We start from the raw sequence: 10265 nt of genomic DNA, 5'->3' as shown, positions 1-10265 counted from the left end.
GTAATTATCAGAGAAGAGCACAAGGGTGTGGAGCTTGCAATTTCATTAAAAATACCTCCCCCTAAGTTGCCATCATCCTTCACAACATTCAAGTGGGTAAAATTCATATCCCATAGCTTTCTAATCCCACTTGAATATGGGCTACTGGAGACGAATAGTCAACTTAGAGCTCTTTGTGGCATTAAGAGTAAGAGGAAGATGGCCAGTGATAAGAATTGTCAAGCAAGGTTCATCATGGTTGGAAGCTTTAAGTTTAAACGCAAAAGGTTGGTATAAAGCTCAACTGAATGGGTCTAAGAAGCTGTTTGGTCGCTGCAGTGAGAATTCAGATCACCTTTCACCCGGCTGAAAAAGTGCAGATCGAGACAAGAACGGGTGTAAAAGTAAAGTTTGGGATCCTGGAATCTGTTCTGACATTTGTCACCCCGGGAGCCTAAGAATCTGTTTGAAGCTTCTTAAGGGCTTTACATGCTTAGTTTGGGACCCCGGAGGCTACTGGAAATACAAACATTGGTGGGGATTCCTGGATCAGTACAAGCACAAGCCACCATAGCAGGAATCTCATCAAATGTCCAACTTAAGGACTATAACTAAAAGTGCTAGGTGGGAGACAACCCACCATGGTATGATCGTTCCCTTTTCATTACTTAGTTTTATTTATTTTTGAATTTTATTTTATTTTGTTATATTGAACCTGGAGTTTTGCATCACATTCATATTAACACTGCATTCTGTATTTTTCAAATTATAAAAAAAAAGTGAGCACGCGACGCAACCGCATCAGCGACGCGTCCGCGTCGCAAGGAGAGAAGAGAAAATAAAAACGAACAGAGAGTCACACTGGAGCAAGGCTGGAGGCGTGCCAGTGGCATAATTCGTCCCACGTGACCGCATCGCTGACGCGTCCGCATCGCAGGGGAATACTGGCCTCCCACGCGATCGCGTGCCCCAGGCGGCCGCGTGACCTAGATTTCGACGTCAAAGGGTGCATGGCCGAAAGTTGAGCTAGAGTTGGGCTGGACTGCCCAATCCCTCCCACGCGAACGCATGCCCCACGCGTCCACGTCATATTGGAAATAAGGCCACTCACGCGATCGCATGCCCCACGCGATCGCGTCACCCAGGATTTTGGCAATACTAACTTTTGAACAGAGAGTTGTGCGACCGCGAGGCTGCACTCGCGCTACCAGCACAAATCAGGTCACGCGATCGCGTGTCCCACGCATCTGCGTCGTCTAACGTTATTTGCGCACCACGCGACCGCGTCACCCACGCGACCGTGTCGCCAGCGTCGCACAACCTATCCAGATTAGTGCCAATTTTTCTTATCTTTTCTTCTCCGAATCCTTATTCTTCTTATCTTTTCTTACTTCTTTTTTCTTCCCTTCTTATTTTCTCTCACTACCATTTTATTTTATCTAAATTATTTGCATACTTTTATTCATTGCATATTTTTATTTTTCTAAAATTATTATTGGTGTTCAAATATTCTTATTCAACTGTTACATCTTTTCTGGTATTTTCTTGATGCTTAGTGACTTGTTTTATTTTGAATAGGTAATATTATTTATATCAATGCCAATCTTTTATACCTGTATTACTTTTACATTGATATGAATTTATATTATCTCTCCTTACCCACACTCTCCCTCATTGTTGCAACATTTTTTTCACCACTGGTATGCCATGTGCTTCTATTGTTTTCTCACTTGCGTGTTGTAGCTACCATGTAATTGAGACCCTCTTTATTTGGCATCAACCAACCCATGTTTTATTTATTTTCCTATCTTTATTTCTGGGTTACTCTTTTTCCCTTTTTCTTTCAGGATGGCCACCCGGAAGGGAAGCGGAAGACGTACATGGGGAGACAGACAAGTTCATCTGCAAAATCCTTAAAGAAAAGCAACAGTTGAAACAACCCGTCCACCTGCAAATCTCAGCATGCACTGAGGACGGTGCAATCTTTAAGTGTGGGGAGGTGGATACCGATCTCCGTGGGTTAGTACTTTTTTTTCAACACCAATAATCTTATTTTCTTTATTTGTTCATTGTTGCATTTGCATGTTTGTTTGATTTTTGTATATTTTACCACTTGGTTGAAGTAATATTTTCTTTTTCAAGAAACCTTTTAGAGCATTTCACTAATTTGAATAAAATTTAATATTACACTTGTTTGAAGAAATATTATACTGGAACATGGTTTAGAGCTCGAACACACAAAACCTGTGAGATTTTGAGCCTATTTAAATTGGTTGCATTTTATCAACCAAAATTTTGTTTTAGTGTGTATTTTTCTCTCTAAAATTGGGATCTTTGTCTTGCTTAATTCTATATTTCCATAGTTTGATGTATGCATGCACTTACATGATTGAGGCCTTTGTTTCTCAAACCAATTTGAGCCTATTATACCCCTTTGTTCCTTACTTTAGCACATCATTAACTCTAAGCGAAAAACAATCATGTCCTTAATTTGAATCCTTAGTTAGCTTAGACTAGTGAGAGTGCTCATAAATTAAGTGTGGGGAAGCGAATTTGGAAACAATTGGTTTGAGAATTGAGTATGTTAGAATTTTCTAAAAATGTGAAAAAAAATGTTTAGGACCTGATTCATGCATTCAATAATTTAATCATATGCATTGAGAAAAATAAAAGAAAAAGAAAAAGAAAAAAAAAATATATATATATATATATATAAAAGAGAAAAAAGAAAAAGAGAAAGAGCAAATAAGTAAAAGGGGACAAAATGCCCCAAAGTAAGTGGTGAAAGCAATGCATATGAGTTGTACTTGAAATTAGAATGCATGAATATGTGGAAAACATGGTTAATGGATGGTTAGATGTTGTATTATGATTACATGGATTGTTTAAGTTAGGTGGGAAAAGTGTAAGTTAATTAAGGATTCAGATTTTAGTCCACTTGGCCAAATACAATCCTACCTTAACCCTAACCCCATTACAACCCTTAAAAGACCTCTTGATATGTGTATTTGTGCATTAAAATTATATTGATTGTTAGATGAAGAGCAAGCCTTAGAAAGCAAGGTTAGTAGAGAATTGAGAGAATCGAACCTAAAACACTTGAGTGATTAAAGTGTATACACTACCAGTGAGGGTTCGATGCTCAATCCCTTGTTCCCTGCTTTCATGAGCTATTTTCTTCTACAAGTCTATTTGTACTTCATTTTTTTATGATTTAAATTAGTGAAATCCAGTTCATATTTATTCTTGGAGAACTTATTTACTCTTAACCAAGTAAGTAAAAGCATTTAGCATGTAGTTGCATTCATAGGTTGCATTTCATGCATTCTACCACTCCTCTTCATTTCTTTATAGCTTCTCTTGAGCTTAGCATGAGGACATACTAATGTTTAAGTGTGGGGAGGTTGATAAACCACTATTTCATGGTTTATCTTGTGCTCAATTGAGTGGATTTTATCAACTCTTTACCCACTTATTCATAATATTTGCATGGTTTTACATTTCCTTCCTAATTATGTGCTTTGATGGAAAACATGCTTCTTTGATCTTATATTTGCTAATATTAAATCCTCTCTTATTACCATTAGATGCCTTGATATGTGTGTTGAGTGTTTTCAGATATTATAAGGCAGGAATGGCTTAGAAAGGAAGCATGCAAAAGTGGAAGGAATACAAGAAGTTGGAGAAATTGCTAAGTTGTCCAGTTGCGTTGGAAAGCTAACGTCCCGGGCTTCGATCTGATATATAATATGTTATAGTTTCCCTGACGCTAGGCGACACGACTGCGTGATCCATGCGGCCGCGTCGCAGTGACGGAAATCCAGCGTGGCAAAATTCGAAACCAGCGAATTCTGGACTGTTTCTGACCCAGTTTGCGGCCCAGAAAACACAGATTAGAGGATATAAAGTGAGGGACTGCATCCATTCATGAGGAGGCTCACAATTCATAATTTTAGGAGTAGATGTAGTTTTTATAGAGAGAGGTTCTCTCCTCTCTCTTAGGATTAGGATTTAGGATTTCTCTTAGTTTTAGGAGTGACTCTCAATCCTAGGTTCTTTATTTTTATTTACTTTCTCAATTTAATTTATGAACTCCATGTTAGAATTGATTTTTTTATTTAATATAATTTGAGGTATTTTCAGACTTATGATTGCTCTCTTTAATTTATTACTACTCTTTGTGTATCCAAATTATTTTCATTCAAGTAGACATTTCTCCCTTTTTGGCTTTGGTTAAATAATTGGTAACACTTGAGTTGTCAAACTCAGGAGTGGTTGAAATTGGCAGATTTTGCTTTAGCTAGGATTGCTCTAACACTAGTCTCTCCACAGGAGTTGGCTAGGACTTGAGAATCAAGCTAATTAGTCCACTTGACTTAACTAAGTGGGATTAAAATCCAATTCTCATCATATCTGATAAGGATAACAAGGACAGGATTTCCGGTTCTCATACCTTGCCAAGAGTTTATTTTATAGTTATTTATTTATTTTTATTGCTCAAAAATATACCTGTGCGCATTGCCCAAACTTCCAAAACCCCCAATTTACAATCTTCATAACCAATAATAAGAACATACCTCCCTGCAATTCCTTGAGAAGACGACCCGAGGTTTAAATACTCGGTTATCAATTTTAAAGGGGTTTGTTACTTGTGACAACCAAAACGTTTGTATGAAAGGACTTTTGAAGGTTTAGAAACTATACTTGCAACGAGGATTTATCCGCAAATTTCTAGACCACGCAAAAGTTCTCTCATCAGGAGGCAACCCATGTTTTACATGTTTTTAAAAGTAGTTAATAATGCAAGGTTCATGAAGTCTAAATCAACTCTGAGATATACTTGAATGAATCCTTTTATGCAACATATAGTGAAGAACAAGTTTGGTGTTCAAGGCACACTAAGAGAACATGAATGGAATTCATATCATGTCACTCTTAGAACCTTGAACAAATCCTTTTACTCCACATGGCCACAAACTAAGTTTGGTGTCACCAATGTTGCATACATGGACAATCAATTAGTCAGTTGGTTTGTACTTATGAATAGCACTTAGTCAGTTAACAACAAAAATTTTAAAAAGTAGTTACTCTTTCTTTCTTTTAAATTTTGCCACCACTTTCCACAAATTCATTAATCACATCCCTTTATTTGTAGGAGAATTGATGGGACAATTGAAGAAGGAGGATTCGGCCACCAGAAAAGGAGAAGTACTATACACGTGTTTTCAAGGGGGATGCATTGGGAAATGTTGCCATGCAACATTGGAAGAGTGACACGCTTGGAAAGCGAACCAACCCCCCCCCATAAATTTGATGATCCTTGTGCCCATCCCATACTAAACCCCATCGGTTTATCACACAACCACTCCATCAATCCACATCTTTCATTCACTCACCATCTCCCTATATAAAGTGGTTCTTATTCCATACCCCTTTCACATTCCAATTACCACTCTTTGTACTTCACCCCATCCAAAAACACTCTCCCTCACTCCCTTCACTACACCCTATCTTAACCAGCCAAAGTCCATCACCGACCTCAACAACTTCACTTCTCAAAAAGTCACTCATGGCATCATCAAGCTCTAAAAGAAGAAAGGGGAAGGAGCCTATGGAGCAACGCCTTTTTGATGAAAAGAAGTTTAGAACCTTTCACCATGCACTTCAATTTGGATGGATGGCTGATAAGGAGATCATATATGAGCTAGGCTTTCAAGTCAAGAAAACTGAGTGCCCCGAAATCACAGAGAAGGTAGAAAAGAGAAGATGGGAGCTCCTCACCGATCCAGTCACCGCAAGAATAAATGCAACACTCGTGAGAGAGTTCTACGCAAACGCAGTGAGGTATGATAGGAAAGAGGAATCTTATATAAGCTTTATGAGAGGAGTAACGGTGGATTTTAGTCCCATGAACATCATGAGGGTGTTGAAGCTACGAACCATACCATTTGAAGAAGAGAGCTATCAATCTCGAATAGATGGTAGTCCTAATTATGACCAGATTGTGAAAGATATCTGCGTACAGGGAGCGGACTGGGTGAGAGATCCCAATGGAAAGCCCAAATTTGTTAAAAGAGGTGATCTCAACCCTGAAGCAAAGGGGTGGTTCGAAATTGTAAGGAGATCCATCCTCCCTGTCGGAAACAATTCAGAGGTGAATGTTAAGAGAGCAACAATGGTGCAATGTATACTTAAAGGGGGAAAGATCAAGGTGCATGAACTCATAGCCCAAGGCATTAGGAAGATGGCTGAGAAAAGTGATTCTGGAGGAAGGTTAGGCTATCCCAGCACCATTTTTGGGGCTGTGCGACAAGGCTGGGGTGGTGTTCGAAGATAAAAATCCCGAATGGATAAAAGTTGGTATCCCAATTACTGTCCGGCGTATGCATGCTGTTGCATCTCCCCTACCTCAACGAAGGATAAGAAAGAGAGTAGCCCATCAAGCTGTAGAAGGGCAAAACCCAGAGGAGCAAGCCGCAGCCACCTTGAATATGCACCAATTATAAGAAGCCATTGATGTCTTATCTAGGCAATATTGGGAGAATCAAGAGGCACAGAAGAAGCTCCAACTATAAATAATGGATTGCCAAGAAGAATCATTCTCTAGATGGGCGAATCAACAGGGGGAGTGGCAAAAGCAGATGATGGAGTAGCAACTGGAACAAGGGAAACAATGGGTGAATCCTTCCACAGGTTAGAACAAAGGCAGGATCAACAACAAGAGGCCATCCAAAAGCTAATCAACATCCAAGCACATCAAGGCGCACACATACATAAAATGCATCGGAAACAATTAGAACAGGCAAAACTCTTCGATGAATACAGGGCATTTTCAGAAGGAGTTTACATGAACCATACTAGACATCATGTGAACACTCAGGCCAAGCTCGGCTACTTAGTCGGACAACTGCCTATACTGCATCCAGGAATAATAAGCTATGAAGAAGTGAAGGATGAATTATCTCGAGAAGAAAGAGAGAGGGTAGAAAAGAGTCATGAATCAGTAAAGAAGGCACTTGAGGATTGGAAAAAGGCTAGACTGGCACGAATGCAAGGAAACACAAGTGGACAGAAAGAAGACAAACAAGAGGGAGAGCATGAGCAACCCCATGAGTAAAAGGTGGTGGAGTTCCCTCATTATCCCATCTTTTTCAAGTTTTAAATAAGGAAAATCATGTATGAGATGGAACATGCTTCCATAGTAGCTTAGGAATTTTCAATTCTGTCTTTAAGTTTGCATTGCCTAGGTCTATGCTTGCTAATCTAATGGCACTGCTGCATTTTCATCTCGCTTATTGTATGCCTGTCCTTTTAAGCTAAATAAAAAGAGATGTTATGAAAAGACCAGAGTGATGATCAATTATGGAGTAGGTTCTTAAGCTTGTGGTGTAGTAATCACTTAGCTAAGTTGGTTCACAAACAAGGTAGGAAGGCAACTATCTGTCCTGAAGTCATATGCTTGAAACTCACCCCATGAGACTATCTAAATAACAAGATCCTAATAAGAAAAAGGAAAAGAACAATAAGAGTTGAAAAAGAAAGAAAACTAATAAAGAATAAGGCTAGGCACCAAGGGCTTGAATCTTGAGGGATGTGTCTGTGGTGCTCTTGTACCAAGGATATGCTTGGATGAATAAGTTCTTAGGAGTGCTTCATCACTTGGTAACTTGGGTTAACTAACCCAGGATTATCAACTAAAAATCCATTATGAAGAGCAACCTTGCTACAGAACATTTAGTAACCCAAAGAGGTGCTGGACACCAAGGCCTCAAGGAAAGAAAATAACAAACCATGTGCTTGTGGTGTGCATGTATGGGGGAGAGAGACTTAAGGGAGTAAGTCCGTAAGGGTGTCTCAACACCTAGCACCTTGAACCAACTAGTTCGGGAGTGTTGGCTGAAAGCTTATTTTAAAGAGTCGCCCCCTCACAGAGCACTTAGCCTAAGGATGAAATAAACCTTGAAAAGACAAAGGGGTCAACAAATAAAGTCTAAAAGGGTGCAATCAAGTGAGTACTCCAGGACATGATAAAGGTCTGAAAGCCAGAAAAGGAATGAACCTAAGTTGCTATGCGTGAAATCCCATAAAACCAAGGAGATGACTTCCACAATAATGATTCATTTCTCTTGTCATTTCATTCATCGTTCTCTTGTTCCAGTACTTGCTTAGGGACAAGCAAGCTTTAAGTTTGGTGTTGTGATGCCAGGGCATTTTGGCCAGTGTCAATGACCTTTTCTTTACTGTTTTAGGGTAGTTTCATGCATTTTCTTAGGAAATAAGCAAGTTTTGGGTAGAATTTCACTTACATCTTGATTCAAGCAAACATTATGAATTTTATATGATTTCATGAGAAGTATGCATGAATTTAATGACAAATTAGATGATGCATGACTCATAACTTGGATTAGAACTTTGATGCACTTTATTTGTTTGATTTTAGGACAAAGAAAGCAAGGAAAAGCCACGTTAGTAGCCACGTTTGTCTAACTAACGTGACCACTAACGTGGAATCGGAGATAGCTTGCAACGTTAATGAGAAAAGTAATCGCCAATAACATCTTCGAAGCCATCATAGCCCACGTTAATTACCACGTTAACTACATTAACGTGGTAGTTAACGTGGAAGAAAAGGAAACTCCAGGTGTTAGTGGTATAAGTAAGTGCCACTAACACTCCAAAAGGGCAATTGGCCACGTTAAGAGTCACGTTAACTCAGTTAACGTGAACTCTAACGTGGAAGAGGAAGATAATGCCAACGTTAGTGACACTCACCTTTGTCACTAACGTTGGACTAAACCCATATTGGCTACGTTAAGAGCCACGTTAATTTGGTTAACGTGAACTCTAACGTGGAAGGAGCAAGGAATCACCAACGTTAGTGACACTCACCTTTGTCACTAACGTTGGACTAAGCCACTATGAGCCACGTTAGTTACCACGTTAAGTGCATTAACGTGGAAGCTAACGTGGAGGAAAGAATTGATGAGCCAACGTTAGTGACACTCACCTTTATTACTAACGTTGGAGATGGCAATCACCACCACGTTAGTGGCCACGTTAAGACAATTAACGTGGGGCACTAACGAGAGAAGGGGCGTTTGGAGCGTTAGTGACAAAGGTTAGTGTCACTAACGCTCTCGAGGCTAAGGCATGCCCACGTTATGAGCCACGTGAGTTATACTAACGTGGACTCTAACGTGAGAAAAAGGGGCTAAGGGCAACGTTATTGGCAAAGGTAAACGCCAATAATGCTCGCGCTGGACCAAGAGGCAATGTTAGTGGTCACGTTAGTGCCACTAACGTTGAAGTTAACGTGACTCATCTTGGGCTAGTAACGTTAGTGCAAAAGGTGATCGTCACTAACGTTCTCGAACCCACATTTTCACTTAACGTTAATGCCACTAACGTCCTAGCCAAAGTCCATGCCTACTTCACACTTTCTCTGCAAGTAAAGCTGAGCCAACTGAAGATTCCAAACTGCTTCAACTCAAGATCCAAAGGCCCATATCCAAGACTTGAAGAGCCAACTGGAATATCAGAAGAGTAGTATATATAGGAGTAGTTTTGAACTAGAGAGGAGCTTTTGGATTGAGAGGACTACTCTCTGTATAATTTTACTTTCTCTGTAACTTCTAGTTTTACTTTCAGAATGCATTCTCCATCTTTGTTTTCCATTCCCAAAGCCATGAACAACTAAACCTCTTTCATTGGGTTAGGGGGCTCTGTTGTAATTTGATGGGTCAATAATAGTTTTTATTATTCTTCTTCTTTATTTTCTCTTGATTTTACTGGAAAGATTTTAATCTTCATCCAATTGGGTAGTTGTCTTAGAAAAGAAGCTATTCATACTTGGATCTCTTCGGAACCTTGGAAGAGGAATGAAGGGATCATGCTAGAAATGCTTTCTCATGTTGGACCAAATTGGGGGTTGGGTAGATATGGTGACATATAATTCTCCGAATACTTTGATTTGGAAATACATGTGGTACAATCAGTAACCATACTTCATCTCTTCTCATGAGTAATTAGACCAAGGAATTGGCTATTAATCAAGATTTGAGAGACTGAATTACCAAGGAATTGGAATTCAATCACTTAAGATTGCCAAGGAGATCAATGAATGCATTGATTGAGGAAGAGATGAAAATGAACTTGATCCGGAGAATGCAACATCTCCTAAGCCCAATGAATCCCCCATTTCTGATCTTACCCATTCTCTTTAATTTCTGCAATTTACTTTCATGCTAAATTCCCCATTCCCCATTTAAGATTCTGCACTTTACTTT

This window comes from Arachis ipaensis, chromosome B5 (assembly GCF_059453495.1).
Source record: "Arachis ipaensis isolate K30076 ecotype BB chromosome B5, ASM5945349v1, whole genome shotgun sequence".
NCBI classification, from domain to species: domain Eukaryota; kingdom Viridiplantae; phylum Streptophyta; class Magnoliopsida; order Fabales; family Fabaceae; genus Arachis; species Arachis ipaensis.
This window is presented reverse-complemented; position numbering follows the sequence as displayed.